General features: G+C 39.5%; 1 protein-coding gene across 4 annotated transcripts in view; it reads right to left on the bottom strand.

The window, feature by feature from the left end:
* Window positions 1-26625, bottom strand: part of RAPH1 (Ras association (RalGDS/AF-6) and pleckstrin homology domains 1) — a 109064-nt gene that overhangs the window by 74478 nt on the left and 7961 nt on the right. For 2 of the 4 annotated variants that reach the window (XM_068947998.1, XM_068947993.1), the window contains exon 1: window positions 25482-25760. The exons of 1 other annotated variant lie outside the window; for it this stretch is intronic. The gene's annotated coding sequence lies outside the window, so the exon portion shown is untranslated. Of the gene's footprint in view, window positions 1-15004; window positions 15102-25481; window positions 25761-26625 lie in introns of those variants that run through there. One more of the 4 variants, XM_068947995.1, reaches the window with a different exon arrangement.

The raw sequence follows: 26625 nt of genomic DNA on the forward strand, positions 1-26625 counted from the left end.
AAAGACTGAAAACACAACTGAATTCTTATTTGCCGTTTTGGCAACGTCACTGAAAAGCTCTCTCCAAAGTTTCTCAAAATGGACAAAGCTGACAAAATATTTCTGTCTGCATAAAAAAAAACTTGTTTTTCCACTTTCCACATGGGATTTTACTCCCACTGTCAATTACACATCCTTCCCCTGGAAGGATGGATTAATTATCTTAACCTTAAAGAGTCCAAATAAGTATTAGAACTCAAAAACTCAAATAAGGATTAAAATTTTGAGGTTTAAAGCTATGAAATCTGTCCCAGACAGCTAGCAGGAAGCTAAAAGTGTTGCCGCCTACTGAATACTGCCCTTAATCTCCAATTAAATAAGCCTTGTGACACTCAAAAGTCATTTGAAATATTTAAGGAAATTTATCTTGTCTACTTAAGACAGGCTCTGAAGATGTAGGTTTGTACTGAAAAGCTGCCTGCCTTCCGTTTCAAAATAAATCTTGGCAGATGGAGGGAGGGAGGGAAAGGGGAAAAAAAAAAATACTAGTCTGGGACTCTACTCCCCGAAATAAGAGCACTTAAAGCAAGAAAGTAGCCTCAGCATAAGCAGGTTTTTGTTATGTCAAAGGCTAGAGCAGTCTAAAAGCCAGTTAGGCACCAACTGATGCATGTCCAAAGGACTTTATCTAGAATTTAACTGTAGAGATTAAGACCAAATGTAAATATTTAACATGGAATCAATGTTTTAGAGCACACATTCCTGACAAGGTAAGAAAATCAACTTCCCTTCCAAAAAAGGGGGGGTGGGGGGGAAGTCACGCCACTGAGGAAGTGAACAAGAAATGTCCATACAGTAGTGCAGTATACCCTTTCCCATCCATCGAAGAAGGGAGTGGCAGCTGGGTCCTTGTTAAAGGAGGAATTTAAACAATAAGATTTAAATTTGCAGGATTAGGTCAGCACTCCCATGAAACACTGTTCAGATCCTAAGCTGCAGAGAGACCCTGTCTACACAGCTCAGCACCTGAGCCACATTAACAACTACTGTCTGGAAAGTCTGCTGCCACCACACAGTAGCTTTGTGAATGGAACTCTTCTAGCGCAGAAGAACTAAGACAGCAGAGTGCCTTGCTACTGCAAACGTACAAAACAGTAAGTTGACAGACTCCATACTGTCATTCACAAATACAAAAAGTTTCAAGATTGTTTGCAAAGTTTCTTGATTAAAACTGATTTAAAAAAAAGTTTAAACTATTGAATTTTTTTTACTCAGTGAAGGAACACGGACTGTAACCCTAAGAAGTTGGCCAACAGCAACTATTATACATATAGACTTATATATACTGTATCTTATATTTTACATTTGACACATAAGCATGCTTATTACAAGTTCTATCACTCAGTAGTCAATTATTCTCGTGTCTCATCTAAGTTTAATGCTGTGTTACAGTGATAAACCAAGTTTGGACACATTTAGATGTCAATGAGAGAACTAATGCAAAAGTTTGACTAAAATAAACGAAAAGTTTACCAAACAAGTCTAAACCTTCCCCCCCCCCCCAAATGAAACAAAAACAATTCATAATTTTTAATCACAGACTGACACAATTTATTGCTGCCTTTGAAGTCATCTGAAAATAATAAGGGTAACAAGGTGTTTTCCATGCAGAATCCTTTATTTAATATAACAAGTGAATGAGCCTTTTCAAACATCACAGCTTCTCAGCAAGGGTCACACCGATGGAAAAATATTGTACAGCAGTCTCATTTCCATGCCAAGAGACACAAGTTCATAGGAACAAGAATGAGATACTTCAGAGCATTCACCAATTTTGGGGACAGATACCCTCCCATCGCAACAGCCTGCACTAAAGTTGCCCAGGAAAAACAATGCTAGGAGCCCGCTGTGGGATACCCTAGAGGTGGCAGACCATTTGTACTTGCCCCTTCAGAGGGGAATTCACCTGTGAGCATACACTGTGCAGGGCCTACCCAACACTTTCACTCACATCAGAAGGGAGGAGCGGCAGCATTTACTTCCTTCTCCTGCTTCTAGGATAAATATACAGCCTGTTCAGATGATCAGGTTGAGTATCAAGATATTAAGATATTTCTAATCCCAAATCCTCCAGTTTAACCTATTCTCAGGAGCGTGTGCCACTGTAAAAGTGACATCCTACAGCTAGCCTGAATTACTCTGCAAGATCAATTCATTCACCAAATGAATCTTCAACTCTATCAGCTGGGAAAAATCTACAAGGGCTTATTTTTAGCAGAGCATTTTAAGAAATTCAGGCAGCTTATTACTGTTCTCTGCATTTAGGAGTTGTAGGATATTTTTAAAAAATCTAACATAATTCACATAATTCATAGATATGTTCTCTGTATTAAAAAAAATTAACAGCTGGCTCAGAAGCAACACAGTTGTAAAATTGTTCTCTGTTGTCCAGAGAAAAACTGTCCAAGTCCTTTCCAAATGAGTTTTTGGAAAAATATTTCCACATGCTTTCCTCAAAGTATTTAAAAAAAAAACAAAAACCCTCTCCCCAACTCCTACAGCTAAAAGCAACAACTTACACGTTATAGCTTGAGCCAGCCTAATGCCTCATTGCTGTCAGGAAAAGGAAAGACTCACCTGTCTCCCCATCCCACCAGCAACTTTGCTCAAAAACAGCACTGAGCCTGCTCAGTCTTCTAAACCACCAGAATACTCACTCAATACTCCAACACCCAAAAGAGCTTTCTATTGCATTAGTAAGTAGAAATGGATTACCCTGCGACGGGGACAAACCCTAGAGCCAACGTATTCTTTTGGTTTCATTCACTCCCAGCTGGAAGAAGGAACAGAGAAATAAACAACTGGGACTTCACATTTTTGGCAGCAGCAAGCTCTCAGACTGGCTCACCTGTAACTTAAATCACTGTTAGAAATCACTGTTAGCTCCCAGAACCTATTAAAAAAAATTCAAACACTTTGTTTACATTTTTAAGTTCATAAGCAGAAAAGTGCATCTTTCCAATTGGCATAGAGAAAACTTCAAATGCTACCTACTGTACAGAACACGAAATCACACATGCATGACACTGAAATACCTACTTCCCACAGTTTATTGCATGTGCATTTATTTATATTAAGAATGGGTCAATTTTTACAAAATTCAATAAAATGAAAAGGAACGTGACTGGCTGCAAGCACATTTAATGCTTAGGCTTTTCATTATAAACACTGAAGGCTTTAGTACTTTTTCAGATACGAAGCTAACTCCTGGAAAAGACTACTTCTAAATAGAGGTTAGAACACCTTGCAACAAGTCCAGAGCATGATGCTAGTACAATCCTTAAATACATCAGAAAATCTTAATTCAGAAAACTTCCAGTGTGAACTCTTTAGCACAAAGGCACAAAATATGAGAACACCCCATACACAGCATGCCCCATGCCAATAATTAGATAGAGCTTTCAAATTATAGGTTAAATACAGAAAAAGGGTTTTCCCTATTACACTGTTTTATTTAATGCTTACAAGCATTGGCTGGACATTTCTGGAAAATGGAAACTTATTTCACATGCAGAGCACCTTGCAGATAGCTGTGGAATTAGCTGCATCAGAACTAGCCCAAAGGCAACACAAGCAAACATCTTTGTTCCCTTCTTGCCTCAGAACACCCAGCAGCAGTAAGCAAATGGCACGCATATGAGGGAAAGATAAAGAAAGTGCACGTGGAAGAGTAAAGCACAGGAGGTTATCTGACAAAGGAACCTACAGCTTAATATAACTCTCTTGCCAGTATAACGATGCTAAGAAGATTTGATTGGGGGGGGGGGGGGGAATCAACAAAGACCTTATGTTAACAAAGACCACAGTTTAGTCAAGACTGCAGCAGCAAGTCTTCTGACTATTGCAAGTTTAAATCAGTTTCCCGAATGAAACAAGTACAACCAGTAAACTTTCTTGCCAATATAAGTTATTTATTCACTAGAGTAGTTTGCAATATTTATAATGCTGAAACATTCTGTGCATGAGCAAAGGCTGTTAAAATGCCTCACAGAACCAATGACACAGAGGGTACGAATGAATACTTGTTGCAACACAAATTCCAGTAGAAAAGGCAGTTTGAAATGGCTCACAGTTGAGATTAACAGGAAAAGTAATTTTTGGCCTGTATTTGTAGCACTGGTTACCCAAATTACCAGAAACGGACAGGACATTCTGTCCTCATATGTAGATGCTCCTTCGTACAGTTACAGCTGTTCCCAAATGAAACGTTCTGGGAGCAGTTTACTACCAATTCTATAAGTTAGAAATCATTACAACTTTTCAGTATCTAAAGCATTCATTGTATATAACGAGTAGATGTTTACAGTGCCAGGCTAAGTCTGGAGTTAGTCAGTCAAGTAAGAATTTTGACGTTTTCCCCCCAGACCAGCAGTCAGAGTCAAGACTGCAAAATTCATTTGGAATGAGACTTGCAAGATATCTTCTGCTAAACCTTTTTTTAACGTAAAGACTTACAAGAAATACACCGTTATAGATCCGTGACCTAACTCTAAGATTTTAAACAGAACCTCAATCAGAACTAAAGATAGACTTTTTTTTTTCCTCCACTTTTTGAAACGACCTTTTCTTTACTTCCTGCAAAACATTTCAAGGTAGATCCCTTACGGAAACACGAAGGGGTACCCTGAGTTCTACTTCCTGGAGAAGGAAGAACCACCACTTCCCTTGTCCTTGTCCGGCACCGTAAAAGCACAGGTAAGACAGAAGGTCTGACTATCGCCCTTGAGGCTTCCTTAACTCAAAAAACAGCAGAGAGGTTTTTGGTGTACAGAGCTCAGCCCTCCAACTACACCCTCAACTGTGGGTGTGGTTTCACAAGATACACGGGGGGGGGGGGGGGGGGGGAACTGGTTGCCACTTAAAGCAGGGTTTTTATCTCCTCACCTTAGCTACCATTAAATTTAACTCTAAATTAATTCTAATCTTACATTTAATCCAGTGCATTTGCAACTATGCATCCCCATATAAGTGAAAAAACCAGGGGCAGTGCATTTTAACAAAGTATTGTATTAGGGATATTTCAAAAACAACATACAGGTTGTCTTCCTGCCCTTTAAGCAGCAATTCCATAGCAGCGGGTACTTTGTCTTTTCTCCACTCAGCTATGAAAGTTCCCATTTCACTTGGTGGGTTGACTAGCAGTAACTCTTTGTACCTCAAAGCAGTCCTAATTACAGCCTTCCTTCGGGAGCTGGAGATCCCGTTCCAATGACTACTAGAAGTGAAACATCCTGCGTTAATTTCTTAGCCAGCTAGAAATCAGCAGCATTTTCTCCTTCTGTCGCACTACTACTTCAGGAAACACCAGTAACCTTGTAATAAGCGCAACCTCAAGTATGAGGCCCTAAGTCAATCCTTGAATTAAAATACAACACCAAAATCATTTGCAGGCTGGCACACTGTTGCAGCAAACTTCCTCTTACCATATTTTCACATCATCTCAATTTGCTTACTATCCTTGGCTGCCTTTTTAAATCTGAAGATCATACTTGCTAAAGGAAAAAAAAAAAAACTAATTTCATTTTTGTGAAAACATATTTATATTGTTGATTTAAAAAAAAAGTGCAAGGTGTTTTTTAGTCCTTGTGTTGTGAAGACTTCTAATCATCATCCAGTGTCACTGGTATTTTCTCCTGTCACAGTGAACTCCTTCCTAAAAGGAGGGTTCTCTCAGTCTCAGTTTCTGTTTTATCAAAGCAAGATTTGACAGATCAGGATACTCAGGAGACCAGAAAAAGGAGTCCGAGGTATTAATTTTTTCAGTATCTTGCCACTTGTAAAAACCTTTTCAATCCAGTTTTTATAAACGGAACATTTCCGCATCTGGCTCTAAAGGTGATCTCACAAAAAGCATACACCACGAAAAGTATTTATCAAATTTTTACATAACTGAGAATCAAAACTACAAACTTTAGAAACTTCAAGCAACAGTTTGCCAAGAAATAAAATCTCTCTTTTTGCCATCGCACCAGAAACTTAAGCTTCATTCTCACCCAAATTCAACTGACAATGGAAAACAGCGCAAGCAGATAAACTCTATAGATGACTCCTCTTAACTAGTGAGATGCTTTCTATAATTCCTTAATAGTTCCCTTCCTGGCTGCAAGCGAAATGATATTACAAGAATATTGTTTAAAAAAACCAGAAAACCAGAAAACAACAAAAAGCCACTATTACAGGTATATTAACACAAGCTACCTCCATTTTTCCCTGCAGAACATAAAAATTCCTGTCCTTCCTACAAGGAGGACTATATGCAACTTCTAAGCATTAAAAATTAATTAGAAAAAGCAGGGCTAAGAATGGGATTATACTGTAACATTTATGGAATTCACATCTTGCTCAAAGAACCATGCCCTTCCTAAGGCAAAATTCTATCTCCGTTTACAGTATCACTACAGCCAATCTCAGTTCCTTTCTAAAATACTTAAGCTTGTGTCCATAAAGTCGATCACCAGCGTAGTCATTTCCTTCAGTATAATTTGGAGAGCAGCAGGAAACGTGGCTCATAACAAATGCAGGAATACCTTACATGCACAAACAAGACGGAATCTACTACCCACTCCGAGTCCATTTTAAAAGTCTGGCTAAATAAGTTCTCTTTTAACTTAACCATGGTGAAGGTCTCCCAAGATTAAGTGCATTCCAGTCAATAATACTAAGTTGAGTATTTTTCTGCAATATAAAACCAGGGCAAACTCTTATTCTGGCCCCCTTTTTTTTTTTTTTGGTAGAATTGGGAGAGGAGGTTATATCCAGTTCACAGAAATTAGGTCATCCATTTCATAAACAAATATAAACTATATGTGTAAGTTTGTACGTATTTTATAGGGACTCTCCCTCAACAGAAAACTGGAAGATATATACCACAAATTCTGCATACAACTAGAATAAATATAAATGCAGAGGAAGGAAGTTTGTATCCGTGTCCTCAGTCAAACAAAAAACCATTATATCATCTTAACAGCTGTGTAACAATTTGGCAGGCCTCAGACTGAAGAGTTTTTTTTTTTTCCTGAACATCCCAAAAGAACAATTATTTTTGTTTCCTCAAAAATATCTTCTTTGGTATAAAGACCTCTCTAAGGATCGAGCCAGATGAATAAACTACAGAATAACACAGTAGAAGCATACCACAGTTGATTATTTCTACTACCGAAAGCAGCTGTACTAAGTTGACCACACTATGTAAGAATGTAATTTGTGACACCAGAAATGGTAATTACTTGGCACACGTTCACATCTTGTTAAGGACAAGGGTTGGCAAGAGCAAACCGATCTGCAATAATTTGCTATAGCTGAAGTAAGCCACAAAGCAACAGAAGTAGCTATTTAAAATGTAGATGATGGGTCAGCGTAAAAGCAACGTTAAAACATGCGTCTTTATTCATTAGCACCTTAATATCTAAAAGCAGAATAATTTCCAAACTCTATCTCTCGCCCTGCATCCTGTATTAATGAAAACGTTTATGCAGACGCAGGAATTTGTGGAACTTTCCAATACCTGTAATCTTATTTCCTTGGATTGCTAAGTGAGATACAGATTTGCCAAAATAGTTTTAATTTTCAGCATTTTAAAGTTACTACACTTGAACGTTAGCTGTCTACCTCAAGCAGAAATAACCAAAAAAAACAGCACCAAATGATAGATAATGAAACAAAACAGAAATCAAGGACGTATTCTCATTGCTTTTATTGTTTTTCTGTCTGTCCCTGTACCTCTAAACTCCCATTCAAGAACGTGCTGGCAAGTTCTCCCTATCATCTTCCTATAGGATTTATTAAGCTCTGCTGATAGGAGTTATAGCCTAGCATACCTTTAAGGGCCAGTGTGCGACTCCTCCCTGGCAAATCAGAACAGGATTGCAAGCCAGAGAAGGAAATAATTTTTGTAGAGTTATAAACTCCATTCCACAGGGAGTTTTCTGCACATTTTCCCTGCATCCCAACACATCTCTGCAGTAAAGCCAACATAAAATTACTAAAACACACAAATCAATTCCTTATGTATGATTATTTACGGATCACTTGTTGTCAGGGTACATGTTCACACTGTAAAGGAATGCATTTGTTTGTGCTACATATCTGTTCCCGTCAGTAGGAGGGAATCACTGGACATGGAGGTAAAGTAGAGCAAGGCTGCTTCTTTGAAGGTCCTGAAACCTATACAGGTGATGTACTTCAGTTTCACTCTTCTGAATTAAGATGTCACTTCAACTCAGTAAAAAAGTGCTACAGCTCTTGCTATCAGTTACCACCTTAGATTTTTTTTCATTCACAAAAAGCATGTTAAAGTACTTGAGTCAAGCTTTGGGCATCTGATCTCGCTCATTTACATGACAGCAGGTAGTTCACTTGACTGACTCCAAAGCACGCAGAGGAATGGCTAGCAAGCGCGGTTCTGCAGCTAGAAAAGCAGCTCTGTTCTTCAGGTATCCCTTTGCATTAATCTCCCTGCTTCTCTTACTCAATACAAAAATTAGACTAAAAACTGACAAGAGACCGTTTGGTTCCTGATCTTCATGTGATAACATGTCAGTACATAAAAAATAAAAATATACACCAACCCTGAGCTACCTATCTAGGCTTAACGATTCTAAATATTGCCATGGCCTCTCATCTCCCTATACTTTTGTATAAAGTGGAACATCAAGAAGTGGATTGCCAAATTGATTTCGCAGGCCAGGGTGGGAAAGAAATCAAATTGTTAAATCAGGTCAAGGACAATCCAAACATTTCATAAAGTACAGAAGAAAAGCTTAGAGAAATTCCCTATGCCTGGTGATACCACTACATAAAATATTTCAGATGCCAAATCCAAAATAACTTCAGGATATAAATAAAAATATTGTCATTAACAGTATCATGCCTAAATACAGAAACCGTCTACAAGTTCAGTTCATAGGTCACGCTGTGTAAGATTTAGATGAAAGATATGCACAAAGCATTTATTTACAATTTCTACTAATTTTTATTACTAGCAAAAGCTTTCTTTTCATAAACTAGGCTTTTCCCACATTCAAGTTCTGCAAAAGCCTTTCAAAACTGAAGTGACTCATTCCAGCCACTTCATTACAGCACTGGAGATTTCTCATGCAAAGCTCCCACACAAGTATAAATTCATCATCAACTCCATCTCATAATCACATAGTGAAAGGAGCCAAAAGACCTCTTCCTCCCATCATAAGAAAAAAGGTTAGGACTACGCTATCTGCAGCAGACGATCCAAGCTATTTGCATATGCAAAGTCAGAAATTCAAATCTCTCTCTACGAAACTCTCCCGATTCAGTTAAAGCAAATTAGGTCTTCTGCCAAGAAGAAGCGACAGCAGAAGGAAAGAAACAGTGCATTGAAAAGTCAATAAATATTAGACTTACAATAGCATATTCTGGATTTGACAGTGCTACACACAAAGGACAGTGTCATTTAAAATTTAATTTTACAAGTCAAAGATTAGGTGGAAAACTAAGAGTTTGTTTTAAATGAGACTCCCCCCTCCTTCAAGTAATAAAACAAAAAACAAACAAAAAAAATCAACAAACAAAGAACAAGAAAACCCCACCACCATAGGAAAAAGGAAAAGCAAGCCCAAAAGTCAGTGGAGGAAAGTTTAGAAAGATTTCCACACATTACTGTTACAACAATAGACAAAGCCAATCACATGAACCAAAGATGAATTCCTAGTATTCAGTACTATTACTTCTTAGCTGTTCAGAGTAGTATACTTTTTGCGCATCTGCTTGTAAGAAGCATTAGACAAGAGGTAGGTGGTATTATCAACATAAAACATTACTGGGAGACCTCAAATACTTTAGTCTCAATAAATAGTTTAAATTTTTTTTATATACACTTTTTTATTAAGCTGATTTCTCATACACAAGATAGGTTTTAATTGGGCTGCTGGTTAAAAAAAAAAAACAAAACTCATACAGCTTTAGCATTCTGTTGAAAGCATTCTCTTGCATTTGACAGAAATCCTGCACCATACTTTAAAAGGATGATAGATAGATAGATAGATAAAAATACAATAAATAAGGAAGCAATTACCTGGACACTTTTTTCCACTCACATTAAGGAAGCCTTCCAATTAATTTAGTTTACGCAAAACAGAGAAAGCTAAAGCTATGGGTCATGTTACTTTGCTCTCTTCTCATTGCTCAGTAGGATTGTAAAACCTTAACCTCACACTCTGCTATTGCTTGAATATACAGCAGTACAGCAAGAGCTCGAAAAGTTCGACATAACTAATCAGTGCAAAGTCAGCGTAGTAAGTGCCCTTTGAATGAACGGCCATCAAGGTGTACATGAAATCATAGTCAAGAAGCTAGAGGCTAGATAAAATTCATGACTTACTGGACAATAGCCAGAACTATCAGCAGTGAATCACTCAACACCTGGGTGCTACTACCCTATACCATCAGTTGCAGCTGTTACATCAAAGCTGCCAGCGGACCTTCTCGTGAATTAAGGGAACCAACTGGCAAGCTTCAGGCTGTGGTCTCATGGCAGCACTGCTGAGAAGAATGACCAGGAATCCCCCACGCAGGAACGGTACTAGCAGCCAATGTCACTGTCTCAGTCCCATCAGTGCAACCATTCAGGGGATCTTGAGATGAAACAGCTCAATCACAAGCCAGAGAGCGCCCCGCAACAAATTTTACCAGCTCCGTTGGGGAGAGGGGAACAAAGATGCAGGGCACGGCAACTGCAGATGGGAAGTGCAGATTCCAGTATTTGAAAAACGTTTGTAAAATTAAGATCTTTGGCTCAAACCTATAACAGAACATCAACTAGCTCCATTATTCTGCAGCCCAAGCCCACAAGATTCAAAAGGGTAGTCAGCCAAGTAATAAACTTCACACATGTCCCAACAGGGAAACGTATTTATTTCAGACAACAGTCCGGTATCAAATAATGTAACATCTCCACAGAAAGAAGGTTTGCAACCTAAATAGCAATGTATAACCTTAACCTTTCAGAGCTAGAATGCTTCACAGGAATCAATGTGAACCCCCTCAAACAAGATATCAGTGGCTTCACCATTTTTAAAGAAATAGCTGTAAAAAACAAACAGAATGCCTCTGAGGAGTTTGTTTATTCCTGGTCTCTACTTTTCCTCTGAAGTCACAACCTTCTCTTCCAGACAATACTAGTTAAAAGAACAATACATTTGCAGAATTCAGAGCCTTCCATGCTAAAGTAATAAGGTCGAGTCTGACTGATAGTACCTCTTTCAAGCTCCATTATTCCTCACCAGTCAAAAAATGCAAACAAGTCACAGAACGCAAGTTCTCAGCCCCACTTTCAAGTCTTGTGCATCCTCAAAAGAATTTCTCCCACCTGAGAAGAACATGCAGGCAGCACAGGACTAGCACAACTAATTACACCATCCAACCTCCTCTGCGTTCACTTCGAGATAGGGAACACCAAGGATAATATTCTGTCCAGTTCCCAGTGGGCATAACACTGCCTATGGCACGGTTTTGGCCAACAAAACTTTAGGGCGCGTGCTTCCTGTACTCCTGAGCACAGGAAGGAACTGCATGCAGAAAAAGGTATTTTCCTGCTTTTCCAGTTTCAAATCAAACAGCATTTCAGGAGCAAACGTTTCAAGACCAGTACTCAAAAAAAGGACCAGAGAGGTATACGCACAACATTCAAAACTACATATTGTCTGCAGCAAAAAGAGAGATTTGGGAAACCATATCAAGAATGACACATGCATGTAATATGAGAGAGAGAAAAAGAGAGAGAGAGAGAGAGAGAGAGCGCGCGCGAGCGCATGCAGAAAAGTGTGGTCCAAAGATGACAAGGACAGCATTTAAGCCATAATATACTGCTTCCTCTGTGGTAGACCCAACTTCCTCTTTTTAAATAATGCCCTGTTCCTCAAGACACTATAAAACCATTAGCAATACACAGAGGACATAAATCAATTATTTACAGAACGCAGAGTCACGGGTATCATTTGAACGTATATCTTGCTCATTTTTGGAAAGAAAAAGATCAAAGAGTCAGTTACAAGCAGATTTTCTAAACATGCCCTGAACAAAATATTAAGCACAGCAGCAATACAAATACAAAAACTACCCATTTCTCAAACTGTACCCTATTAAGTATCAGGCAACTACACATGCACCTCATTACAGGAAGATCATCATCATTTACTAGTGATGAAATACAGCTCTTAGTGTTCAAACACGTTACTGCCCAGACCATTCTGGATGTGCGCAGGATCCGACTATTGCTTTCCTCCCTCGAGGAAGTGTTACTACTCACATTCTAGAGGCAGCAGAACTTCCAAAGTTACATTAAGAAAATTAAACTGGTAAGTAAACCAAGGGCTTCTCTTCCTGGACCTCTAACTTCCCCAGCACCTCCCATAAACTTGTGTTCCTTAGTTTCACAGATGAGCAATCACAGCACTGATAGTTACCCACAATGAGTAGCGTCAGGCAAAATTTTAAATTTTCTTTTCAAAAAGTGAACTGACCAAATAACATTTTAGCTGGTTAACCATTCATCTACACTTTCCATATTCTGTAAACATGAAACATTCATATCCCACATACCGGTGTTTGGAACAACAGCTGTTACTTTAGAAGTTTAATGCTTCAGTTTGACTGTCTTGAAAGTAGGGTTTTTTTAAATGATAAAAAGTGATGTTTTAAGAGGTGTGCTTCATATAAAGTATCCAGATAAAAAATAAATACATCTAATCATACTCTCCCCCCACAAAAGCATTCTAGTTCTCTATTCCTGTCAATAATACTGCCTGAACCTTGCTAAAATATCAACATTTGGGGGGGAGGGAGGGAGGGAGGGAAGGGAGCAAAAGTCATTTTAGGAATGAATAAGCAGCTGCTGAATTTGTCAGCAGCCCAAGCCTCCTCAACTCCTATGGCATGTCATAACACAGTGAAAGCATGCTCACTTGTAATACCAAATATTTAAATCCATACTAGAAGGCAAAAAGAATGTAGACAACATAAGGCCAGCTGCAATATTTAACATTTTCCTAAGAGTACAACTGGTCTTTTATCCTGCTTTTCAATTCACTCCAAAGTAACAGAAATAAAGATTTAGGCAGCTTTAACTGGAACAATGAACTACAGAAGACACATACCAAGACCTTATATCATCCTTATCATGGTTAACCAAATCCCACATACATAAATGCTGTTCTCAAATGTTTCCAGTGTGTCAAGGGGTGCACTGAAGATGAATCCAGACTAAGCCCCCTCTCAGAAAGTTAATAACAAGCACAGAAACAGCAAATCTGATTCAAAGGAGAAAAAAAGTTTTGGCTGTCTTGGTCAGGTGAGACAGGTTTTAAACAACTGGAAGACTGTTCATCACACCTTCAAGGATAAAAAAGAAATCCATCACATGGAGTCTAAGCTCAGAAGGTAGGGGTTTTATTATGCTTTGCAAAACCCAGAGACTAAAGAAAGTCGGGGGAAGACGCTGTTTAAAGAGTTTTCCCCTGTTTTACAAACACTTTAGACCTTCTATATTATTTTAAATTCACTTCTTGTTTCTCAGATAGTAATGGAAAGACAAAGCACTTTAGTTCTCATTTCACTGTGAGAAATTTCAAGCATGCGTTGCTTTCCATATGCTACACATGCAGCTTTATAAACAGAATCAAAGGTAAAGTTTCCACAGATTCTACCCACCCCTTCCACTATGAAAACGCTTTAGACCTTACTTGTACTGCAAAATGGGTGTCTCTCCTTCATGTCAACAGTTGAACTACCTTTAAACAACTTCAGATCATACTCAGCCAAGCAGATCTATCTACATTAGAAGACCTATCATTCAATGAAACTGCAAGTTTTGTTCTACTGAACTTTTTAACTATCAAATGTCCACAGTACGAGACTCTGAAATAGCATACAGCACATCTGTACATATATCGGTCTCATGAGTACTTTTTGTTGGCTCTATTCACCGCAACCCTAACTTTAAATATTAGGTTGCAAAATAGGAAAAAGCTTATTCCAGTGCTATACAGGAATAAAAATGTGCACTGTCAGGCTTCATTAGCCATTTGACTGCCAGGAGGAATATAATACAGGTCCTGAGCTCAGCAGATCTCAGTTCTTTGTAGAGGTTCAGTTGCCATTTGTATTACCTCAATAAAACAAATACCCTAAACAACTTGCAGACAGAACTTTGCACTCCAACTTACCTTTTAAATATTGAAACGTTATAGTGATATACAGCCTGTCTTCAGGTAAATAATTGTAGGAAAATGATCTGTTAACTGAAATATGGATTTCAGTGATTATTACATAAGTTGCAGGACTTCTAAATGCAGATGGTATAAAAGCATTCTAAGCTACAGCTCATATTCCACATCTGACCTTGTAGGATCGCCCAGTGGACATACGAAAACGTACTGTTAATCTAGTAATTCACCGAAGACAAAGCCCAGAAATGCATCTTTTACTTTACAGCCTACAAAGACATGAGGTTGGCCCACGGTCACACTTTAGAGGGACATGACGATTCATATTGCTGTCTTCAAAATGAGAAAGTATACATTTCATAACAATGAGTCTAAAACTTATTCACCATCAGAAGATGCTACAGATATGAGGAATAGTTTAAAAAAAAAAAGTGCAGTAAACTGCCTACATACATAACTTAAAGGTATATTCTGTACTCAGATCAGGCTTTAGGCCAGAAAGTAAGCAGCAAAAGTTAAAGTTAAACTTTTCATTACAATTATAGCAAGGAGCCTGTGCATTAAATCAAAATAACGTATAAAGTGATTCTGCTTTTTTCCTACATTAGGTATATTTTAAATTTAAAGGACACACCATTTAATACATTTTTGAAGGATCACAGCCCAGAAAAATCATATAGAAAGACTTCAGTAAAATCATTCCCAAACTCATGGGCTAACAGTCTATCCAAACTAACTTCCTATATGACAGCTGTAAAAATTGTAATTACCTGCTACTTCAGGAGGATGAAGGTTAAGTGACTTATCTTTTCAAAAAGAGAGAAATCTAAGTGATCACATTTCAGAAGTGAAACGGCGCTGAGGTTGAAAGTGCACAGTCTGAAAATACTTCGTTTGCTCTACAATGGACTTTCAACCCTGCAATGCACACTAGTCATTCCAGCAACATTCCGTGCCAGCTCACGGAAGATAATTTAGGATTTGTCAACATAAAGCAGTAATAAGCCATTCCAAGTCTGAGGGGCTTTCTGAAGCTCTTGCACAGACTGTAACTAAACAGGAATAAGTGGTATCACAGTAGAAGGTTTCATTTAAGCTAATCGGAAGCACTCACTATTTTCTTTTGCCTTCCATTCTTAACAAAGTGTCTGATTTTCACTAAGAAGGATAGCAAGCACAAAAGCTCAAGCTGGAGGCCGTGACAGCAACTGGAAATTAGGTAACAGAGAAATCTTTATAAAGACACAGCATGTTTCAATTTCAGAATTGTGATGTGAATGTGGTTCCTCCTAAGAACTTCACTCATTTTCCTATTGCTTCCATTTTCCACTCTGCCAGCTGCCAGAAGGAAAGACAACATCCATGCTTTTCTGTGCGCCCTTCCTTCTCCTTCCATGTAACTGCTGAAAACGAGACTTCTCACATCTTCTACGCATTTTACAAAGAACCTCTGAAGCCTCTAACCCAGAACAACAGGACATTTCTTTAGGAAAATAATTGCTTTCTCTCCTTGCTGGGCAGGAATTTATTGTTGATACTCCAATCAGTCTCACAAATAACCCTTCACTTTCATAGGACTGATCTTAAGACGCCAGTGCTGCCAAGTACCGAGTTACTTATTGATGGACGTACCTCAGCAGAGGCGAAATAAAAAGTGATCTTTAGTTCCCCCGCTTCAGGAAGAATTGCTCTCCTGACCTATGACATGCTCAAAGATGGCCAAAGGAATTGACAAGTTTCAGTCAGTATTATTATTTCGTAAAGTTACTCGTGAGTGAAAACAAACGGCCTTTCATTCTGCTGTTGCCTAAATAAATCCCCGTTATTTAATAGTTACGAGTGCTTTTCTTAAGCCCTAACACACAACTACCATTAACTAAAATCCAAACCACTGAAAGTGTTAGTCATTGATACGCACAACAAATTGCATGCTGTTCCCCAAAAAACATTTTGTGAATCATTCACGTTTCTATCAAAGCCATTCAGAACCACACATCCAACTAAAAGGTCATTTTCTTAAGTTAGGGAGACGTTTTCTCTCATTAGGGAGACAGATAAGCGACAACTTACCTGGAGAAAAAGAGGTCTGTAATTCATTTTTCTTTAAAGACTAAGAATAGCTTAAGGAGTTTTTCCACCATAGGAACAACGCACTATCATATGTCTTTTTATATAAAAGGTCCTTAGCCACCTGTAAAGAAGAATGGCTGCAGACACCTGGGAAGTCCAAGGAAGACATTTTTATTACTGTATTAAACAAAAACAGATTCCAACAATAGTTAACCCAATTTTAAACGGTACAACAAGACCGTCATGATCCTTCTGCTAGTAAGGAGGACAACAGGAAGCAAAATGGCTAAAGGATAAATAAAAAAATGCTTGGCTTCTGGCATGGAATCAAAAATCCTATGTAAGATGCCTCATCACTACACAGGCATGAACTAGGCAAGTCATGATGAAATCTGAAAAAACCATGCATGAACAAGGAACTGCCTAGGAACAGCCAACAGCGTAATAACAAACACTGAAGCTTTATTCTAAATCCAGATCCAATCTGTCAGCAATATACCTTACATAAAACAACTGGGAGCAACATCCATGAGCTGTGAAACCTGTCCTCACTTCTGAGAGCAGCTAGAGTAGGCACGGCATTTATTTCACACAGGCTGTGTTGTCCTTTAAGACATAGCTAGAAGAGGAGGTAATGGCCTTTATGTAGTTATCTAGTTAGCCCTTTTACACAGGCTGTAAGAAACTCAGGTCAGTTATCTCCTTTCAACAGAGGAGATTCAAGCCTATTCCCACGACCACCAGGCTGGTCTGGAACGAGGGACTCTTCCTCCTGCTGTTAGAGTTGTGCCACCACAGAAAATGACTCAAGAGTCTTTGGCTCAAGAAGAAATGGAACGTGCACAGGTATTACACTGGATGAAGAAAAACTGTGTAACTACCATTACCTACATAATAATAGAAACACCTTAATGCTAACTTGTTAACGCAGTGCAATGTTCATTCATTTCAAACATATTCAAGAAAAAAAGGTAGCAGTTGTGCGTGACAGGGAAACGAACTTAGGCAAACACCAACTCCGCACAGAAAAATGACTTCTGAGGCATCTGCAATCATAGTTCAGAACAACACAGCACTCAGCACCATTTCAAATAACTGAGGTAAAAGCCACTTCAAGCAAATTCTTACTGTACATTTCTGAAACTGTACTGAAGGATATCCCAGTCTACGTTACTGAAATCACATGCAGATAAATCTGCATTTGACTTCCTGCTTACATTCTTTATCAGTAACAATTAGTTTGCTATTAAAAAGTAATTACAAGAGGACACTTAACAAAATCACTCACACAGTCACTCTTCAGCATCTGGACACGAACTGGACATTACCTTAAACCTAGTTAAGGACAGATACATACTGACTTCACAAACATCCAGATGAACATCACTTCAGAAAGCACATCTTATCTTTCTGTTTTCTAACACTTACATAAGGGAGCTCACACTTTTACAGTAAATGTTCCAGAGCTAGCAAAAGTTTAAGAATTTCTGATCTTAAGTTATCATTGGTGAATTCACCATATTCCAAGGCAATAATAAAAGGAAACCAGAGGGAATACTGTCATAGCCATAATTAAATGGTTGCACATTTGCTAAACGGGAAAAGAAACACGCCTACCTTTTACTCTGAACTTGAAGAACGTGGACAAATATTAGATATTTTAAAGAATGAGTTGTTCTCTAATTCAGCAATTCCTGTTCTAAACTGTAAAGATTTAGAGTAACAATGAGCTCATGAGCTCAGACACAAAAGAGAAAAAACACAGGATTTAAATTAAGTCAATTAGTCTGAAAGTACAGTATTTCTGCAAAACTAATAAGCTTCCCATGCCAAAATCACCAATAAGCTGCAAAAGGTAGCATAATTCATGAAACGGTTAAAAACACCTTGAGAACTACCAGTTTTCTATATCCAGCGAAAATCTGCCTTAGATTTGCAAATCAGCTTGCATAAAATGCAAAGGGATAACACTTATCTGGAGGTGAACATGAATTCATATACAAAAGTCATGGTGCTGAGTATTATCCACAACAGATTCTGAAACTCGGGGCAGGTACATTTAATACTCTTCAAGATGCAAACAATACCCTGAAAAGGACTTTGTTTTTATTTTTAAAAATACTTTTATATCCCCAGAGACAAAAGAACCATTTATTTTCATTTTGCCGAGGTATATAATCAGGGTCTAGGAGACATATACAAGGGTGTAGTTTCCTTTCCCTCTCAACAGCTCCCCAAATAATTTCTGCCTCTCACTGCAGCTCACCATACCTTCAATTTTACCAGTGTGGCATGTCGTGGATCATGCTGTAAACTGGATCATAGAAGTTATACAGATTAAAATTCCCCAGTCTCTTTTTTTTTAAGAGGGTATTTTTAAGCCAAACACTTCAAGGATCATTAAAGTCAAGTAAGAGCTAAAGATATTTCAACCAGAGAGAGTAAAACAGTTACCTCTAATCTCGATTGCTTCACCTTTGCTCTTCTTATTACCATTTATTAAGGGACCTACTAGGAAAACACTGGCAGGAATACATAGTTCTCAAGACTGGGCCAGCACCATTAGAGAGGCAAGCAGGTAAAATAGCTAACCCACATCTCACCCAGGTATAGTGAACACATCTGTGCAGGGATTAACGACTGGAAAAAGTTTTTACAATGCAGGGAGCAGCTTCACTTCATCCAAAGAAGCTGCAGATTTGTTTTGCTCATGTTATTTTCTGCAGCACCTAGGGTCAAGCCTATCAGCTACCTATCAGTAACACCTCGTCACGAAGAGATGAAGAAGAGGAGAGCTGGAAAATCAGCAAGCATGTATTCCAGTTGTTTGCTTCCGAATGTAAGGATCAATTCAGCAAGTAAACTTCCCAGAGTTAGACGTAAGACTACAAACCTTCTGACAAGGAGAAAAATCTGTAGACTGTATTTTCAGTATGATTAAACATGAATGATTAAGCAAATCAAATAGGCGTTTTGAACAAAAAGATATCTCATCAAAATAGTCAATAACAAGACTTAGAGAAATCCAGAGGCATTAAAAGTAAGTAAATAATGTAAGCATCTTCTTCCATCACTGGTTAGAACAGCAGCATCAAGGTAAAACAGTCTCGCCACCATCTGTATTTTCCAAAAGCACAAAATTCTAGCCAAAGAAAAACCTCACACCTTTTTGAGCTCTACTTTGTAAAAGTAGCATTTTGCACAGTATACAGTAACCCACTCAGCTTAAACTCAGCACTTAAACCCACCGCACTTAAACTCAGCAGGCAATTTCATAACATGTATTGAACAAATGCCAGCGCAAAGGTGATAATCAGTTTAAGAATTCAACTGCTTGAAATTATTCTGCCATCAACATTTGATACATGCTACTGCACTTTAACACTATTTAATGAAATAGCCTTCAAAATCCAATTTTACAAGCAGCTGATGCAAATTTACCAATTACAGCCTCAGCAAAGCTAGTAATTAAGTCTTTGGGACACTTCTGAAAACGTTTGTTCTTATGATGAATAATTATTCTTTTTTTTCCCCCTCTGAATTTACTTGAATAATTTTGATGAGAGTAATCATTGAAGAGTTTGCAGTACTTCCTAGAAGAACCTGCAGTTTTTTCACTGCTCACTGGTAACATGCCAGTAGAGCATCAGGAGCAGAAACGAGTCACTTGACAACAGGGATTCCAGTTTAGGGAGGCACTTTTACCAGCACTCTGAAACCAAGTTCAGACACTAAGATGATGATCCCATAGAATGAACTACCTTTTCTATGCTGAAGACGGCTGTTCTTACAGTAGATTAATGACAAAAAATTAGCTCCAAAGCCTTAGAAATACCATATTTGAAAAATTCTGTCATGCAAGAACTGTATCCTGTTAACACCAGGATTAAGTAAGTCTATCCGTATATCACTGGAAAGGGACAAGCTCTACTTGGAGCTTCTCTTTAGGGAGGAAAAGAATAAACCTGCTCCTTCCCAAATGGAAGGGCCATAAAGGTATAGCTAAAGAAAACAAAAAAAAACCCAAAAAACAGAACGACAAGAAAATCATACTACCAAAAGTAGCTCTATTGTTACTTTGGACACAGAGCAGTTACACTTTTGTTTAATCCATTATTAAAGACAAAAATATATGCCAGGAATACTACAGGTCCTACAAACACAGGAAATCAGTAAGTCTTTGGGGAGAGAGAAGGGCAAGATGAGATGGAACCACAGCATTGCCAGGGGAAAAGAGCCTTATGCCAGCCACTGCTTCCACTGCCCGCTAGTCCACGAACAGAAGTTTCCGCCAACCCCCGTGCAACCACTCCTGAAGCTTTCTGGAAGGGCAAGTTCTCAGAGAGGATGAAGGATGCCAGTGAGTTCCCCCAACCTCCCCCCTCTTCAGTACATATGTTTTATTTAGCATATTTTTCCCCACTTCATATGTGCATTTGAAAGAAATGATCAAGTTCGCTATTAAACTTCTCAAGAGACATTTCAAAAAAAAAAAAAAAAATCGAAGTGCAATACTGACACAAGGAATAAAATAATTAGAGCCACAGACCTGGAGAAGGATGTCACTCTTCCTTTGTGTTTCTTTCTAACCCCTATCTGCTAGAAATCAGCTACAATGTTGTAAGAAATGGTAGGAAACAGTAAGGTGATTTTCAGCTGTGCTTAACACAGCTTAAGCAAAACAGTGTTCTATGTTTTCATATATGAATAAAACTTGCTGTTCTAAACACTTACACTGGCAGAGTACTGATTCTTATGCATCTGCATTTCAGCAGATGTTAAAGACAATTATAACAAGATAACACTAATATTTCAATAAGGGTTGTAATTTAAGGCAGTTTTCACACAAGACAAGAACAATCCTTATTCAGTTTACAATTTACTCTAGTCAGCATCGTTGCATTTTTACCAGCAACAACTTGAGTTCTCAAAAACTTTAAAATATTTACTCGGAAAAGTTAATATAACAGTTTTGCTAGTGTGTATAATCACTCCTTCACCAGACTCATTGTAATACTTTTATATAAAAATCTTTCATCTTATATTTTGCTCTCCTAAAAAGACAGACCAGAGGCAACAAAGCTTCAATAAGCCTTCTGATTTCATCAATTTAAGCACATCTGATGAGACGCGAACTACAGTTAATAACAGGTAAAAGTTACGTTCCATGACTAAAAAAGTGTTTTAAACTATTTTTAGTAGCTCATTGTTTCTTTTCCACGTTATCCTCTCCACAGGAGTCAACAAAGTCATTATGAAGTAATATAGGAGGAAAAAAATGTTTTTGCCTCATATTTAGCTTACCACCACTATCAAGTTCTCCGGCATGTGGTATTTCTCCGTACTATTCCCAACAAATAAAGTGATAACACACAGAACAAGACATTTCAAGTGCTCTTCATTAACAGATCCATGAAAAAAAGAGCAAATTAAACAAAAACATCATTCTACATAGCATTTTATATTGCACTTTTTAACGACAGCAAATAACTACTACTCTGGCAAAATACAGAAGCAACTTTAACCCTTTGAAAAGTGGAAAAATACCAATCAACATATATACGCATCAAGTCACATAAAGTACGCTTCAGATACTTCTCTCACGCGTCACAAGATCTTCAATGATGAGAATGATTATTAGCAATCTGAATCATTAAGGAATTTTACATGTCTTTCTCATAGCGACTGATACGCTTAATTGGATATTTATTACTAGTTTCTAGTATTAACCTTTTGAAAATAATATGCCTTTTTCAATGGACAGAGTTTTTAAGTGACTATAATGCTTGCAGATTAACAAGTAGAAACTTAAATCCCTTGTTAATCTGAAGAACAATTACAACTCAGGCAATTACAGTGCAAGTTTCTCCACTAACCTTGGAGGCATTCCTAAAGGTGAAAAGCATTTAAAGTGTGTACCCACTCAAAATGCTGAGACTGCCATCATGACTGAAGTATATTCTGAATGCTTAAAAGAACACATTTTACTCAGTACTACAATATTATTTTTGTAACAGTTACATTTCCTTACTCAAACAATATTAACATTTTTCATTATGTAGAAGTACATTAACACAACTATGTACCAATCTTCTGTCTTTCCTATAAGTTATTAAACCTTAAATAGCAATAAAATATATCTGGATTTCCCCCGTCCTTTTCTTTTCTAAAGAAGATTTGTTCATCTGACATTGCCTGATTCAGGTGTAAAACCAAAGAATATTTTCTTTCAGCAATTGCAGAGAAAGGGCATGAAACATCATGAAACAAGCACGCACCAGTGTTTGCTTTATGCTGGGGGCTGAAATGCAAGTTAGAAAGTTTTCACTTCGGTAACTGCCTGTAACACTCTGAATTTAATTACCAGAGTCTTCAATATGAGCAGATATTAATGCAGAGCATGTTGTTTCACATAAAATTGAAAATTAATAAATAAAACTACTGTTGGACATACCAGAAAAACAGTATGATTATTTTGCAACCTTTGGCTTCATTTCTCACACAAGAAGTTTGGATTTTTCTGCTATTAAGAATGTGATCTAAATTGTTTAATGACGGGGAATTTTCAGCACTATTCTTCTTAGTATTCACCTAAATGGATTAGTAACTTGGACTTAACTCTGTCTCAGCTTGATAGATTTTTTTTCTTCCTCCAGTGGCTGAAAGACATCTTAAGAAGAAAGAAAATTTTACCATCACCAAAGATCAGATTAATACTGCATAAAGATGTTCAATTAAGAAGAGCTAAGTGATTCGTATTTAAAATCTTGACGCTGAAGGAAGAATTAAAGGAGCTCACGTTCATATTCTGCCAAAATTCAGAGGGAAAGACAAAATAAGCAACACAATAACTTTACAGCTGACAAATTTTAAGTGGTTTGGGGAAGAGGGAGAAACAAGAAAAAAGAGATACCACACATTCTGATATTCAAAAGACTATTTCAAACACTTTCTTGGGGGGGGGGGGGGGGAACCCTCTTAAAATCTTAAAATCAACCAGATTGAACCATTACCTACAAAGGTTACTACAGCATTCTCATACATCCCCCTCTCACAACCAACAGGTGTTATCTGTATGGTGGTTTACCTTTTTAAAAACAAGCAGACTGCAATATACAGGAAATTCAAAACAATTTATCTCAAAGCACTACCCCACTGGAAAAAACTATTTCAAATTCAAACCTGAAGGCAATGGTCTCAAGATATTATGCAAGGCCTGCAGATTTAACATTACATAAAACGTGTCAGCGTATCTTTTCGCATTATTTTTGATGTTGTATTAAGAGATTAACAGCTGGTAAACCACAATGCTTTTCCCGGACCGTGTCTTGTCTTAGCAATACTTTTCTCCCAGTCATCCTTTATTGAGTCAGATAAACACGGATAGAAGAATTCTTCCTTGCATGTCATACTAGTCCAAAAAACAAGCCATTTCAGGGAACCATCTATCTGAAAATGAAATTTCCAGGAAGGCAATAAATAAAACTATTAGTGCCCCTTACCTCTTTGTTCTATAAATAAAGCAAGCCTCGGGAATGTGGATTTCTGTAAGGTTATTTGAGCGTCACCCTCTGAAATGAAATGCCACATGCTAACTTAGGTGCCAAAAAATAGTTCTATATTCCATTATCCACCACACCCACGAAAGACGGATATCAGCATATTACATATGGACTGTATCTAGGCTTTTTTAAACTTACAGTTTAAAATATTCTCTAAAACTTGAATTTATGAGCTATAGTTCTGTTCTTCAAGAAGACTTAACAAGTGATTTTTGTTGTTCCCCTATCTATTTTTATAGGGAACTTCTCAGCAGAAAAAAGCTGACTAAATAGAAAGTAAAATAGGAAGACTTTTTGTTTTAGACATACTAAGTCTTATCAGTAAACATGTAAATTCACGTTTCTGCTCAAAGGCGTTTTATAAGCTGATGTGTCCCTGTCTGGAAGACAAGGGAGCAAAGGGAGTAAGAGACTACACGTAAAATAGATCTGCATGCGGGTATGATTCTACAGTTCCACCAACAGTAGCTCCCCATTCCTCCATCACATAATCACAACCTAAAAATATTAGCTGTATGAGACACTGTCCTTGTACCAAACTGAGTGCACCCGTACTTCTCCAGTAGAAGAGAAATGACTTCATGCACAATGGTTTCTCTTCGTCTGCTTCTCAATACTTAACAAGGTAAAAACATTAAAAGTCCTGAAATACTGGTTAAAAAAAAAGATAAAATGCAAAGATGGAGCCCTGAACACAGGCAATCATTTTCTGCTACATACGACAACAAATTCAACAAAAATAGAGTCTTCTGAAACGAACAGGTAAGTTACTTTCTGCTTAAAACAAGTAGCACTAAGGTAAGAGAAAAATGATTATACCTATTTCAATTTCATACGGGTCACATGACACTCATGTATACAGACACTCCTCCTTCCCCTCCCAGCACCAGTGATTTTCCCCATGAAAAAAGATGACAATATACCACTCTCCCCATCTTCATGAAAACCAATGCAGACATCAGCCTTGCCTGGGAGGCTCTTCACAAACCAGCCTGCCCTCAGCAATACGGATGGCAAAAAAGCTTAAAAGATTTCAGTTTGTTTTTTTTTTTTTGGGGGGGGGGGAGGAGGTGTTTAACAGACGATTCTTATGAACAAACCAAACCGTTTCTTTCCCCTTTTGCAGCAGGGAAAGGGGCTTTGCGCGTGTTTTGTTCTCCGGGGCGCACCACAGCGACTTGGCGATGCCCGTGCAGGGGACTCGGTGCCTGCAGCTCCACAGGGTGGAGACTCGCCCAAACTGACATTGTCTGGATGCCACAGACCACATCCCTCGCGCATCCCCGGCTCGCTTCCCAGCCTCTTCGGAGGCATGCCTCACCACGGCGAAAAGCCGGGAGGGAGCAGAGAGGGAAGAAGGAAAAAAAAAAAAAAAAACCCCAAGCCCCAACGCCCCAAACCTCCGCCAGCCTCCAACGTTTAAAGGTCTATCTTGCAAAATCACCGCTGAGGGTGGGGGCACAGAGCGGGGGCCGTTAAAACCGTTGCCCCTCTCTCACCCACAGACCCTCCCGCCCGCCCGGCCCCGGCGGTCCCTCAGCGGCGGGAACCGCCACTCCCCGCCCGGCTCCCCCACCGCCGCCCCCTCCCGACAACCAGCCGGCTCCCCACTCACCTCGCCCCGGCTGCGGGGCAGCCCCCGGCGGGCAGCGGCGACCCCCGCAAAATGGAGGGGCGAGGCGGCGGGCGCGCTCCCGCTCCGCCTGCGGACCCCCGCGGGCGCGCCTCCTCCTCTCGCCGCCGCTAGCGGTGGCCGCCGGTACCGGCTCCTACTGCCGCTCCCTTCCTTTCGCCCTTCTTGTTTCCGCGGAGCCGGAGCCGCCGCCCGGCAGCCGGGGCACGTCCCTGCCCGGCACCACAGCCGCCGCCGCCGCCGCTCCCGCCTCAGCCCCCGCCGCCGCCGCTCACTTCCGGCGCGCAGGCCGCACCTCGCCGCGCCCCGCCCCGCCGGGCCCACCGCCAGCGCCCGGGGGGGGGGGCCGCGCCGGTCCGGGCTGAGCCGCGCCGAGCCGGGGCCGCCGCCGGCGGCCGTTAACGGCTGGCGCGCGCCGGCGGCGGGTGGGCGGTGGGCGCGCGCGGCCGCCCAACGGCCGCTGCCGCCCGGCCGAACTTCGGCGCGGCGCCCCGCCTCGCGCCACCAGCCTCCCCGCGCCGGCCGTTAACGGCCCGCGCCCAACGGCCTCTGCGGCGCCGGCCGTGCCGCCCTCTCCCCCGCTGCCAGAAGCCGGGCCGGAGAAGGGGCTGGCACCTCGCGTGTCCCTTTCACACAAGGGGAGAACTTCAGTCCGCTGGAGCGCGGCTTGTTCTCTGCCCGCAGACAGTCCAGGCGAAATAACGCCCGTTGTTTCACTTCTGTTAACAGCGCGCTGCCCGCAAGACTGCGAGCTAGGTCAAAAGCAGCATGAAGAGGCAGCTTTTAAAATGCGGGCTAATACACGGAGAAGCATTTGTATGTGTACGTACAATTATGTCATTTGAAAGGCAAAGTTCACACACAGAATAGCAAATAATGAAACAGCAACCGAAAAATGCCTTTGCTGTATAAATTAGCCTCAGCATGTAATTGCTTACAAATTTTAGATGATTAAAATGGAAACGTTATCTACTAAAATATCCTGGACAAGCTGGGGTCAAAGTTATGGATGCAGAAATGTCAGGCTGTTTCAGCTGCAACACTGAATTTCTCTTACAGAACACCAATCTAGAATAAAAATACTGGAGCTGAATCACCAAGAGGCTACAGGAGCTTTCGGGGGTCG

The sequence above is a fragment of the Struthio camelus genome, chromosome 6 (assembly GCF_040807025.1).
Source record: "Struthio camelus isolate bStrCam1 chromosome 6, bStrCam1.hap1, whole genome shotgun sequence".
NCBI lineage: Eukaryota > Metazoa > Chordata > Aves > Struthioniformes > Struthionidae > Struthio > Struthio camelus.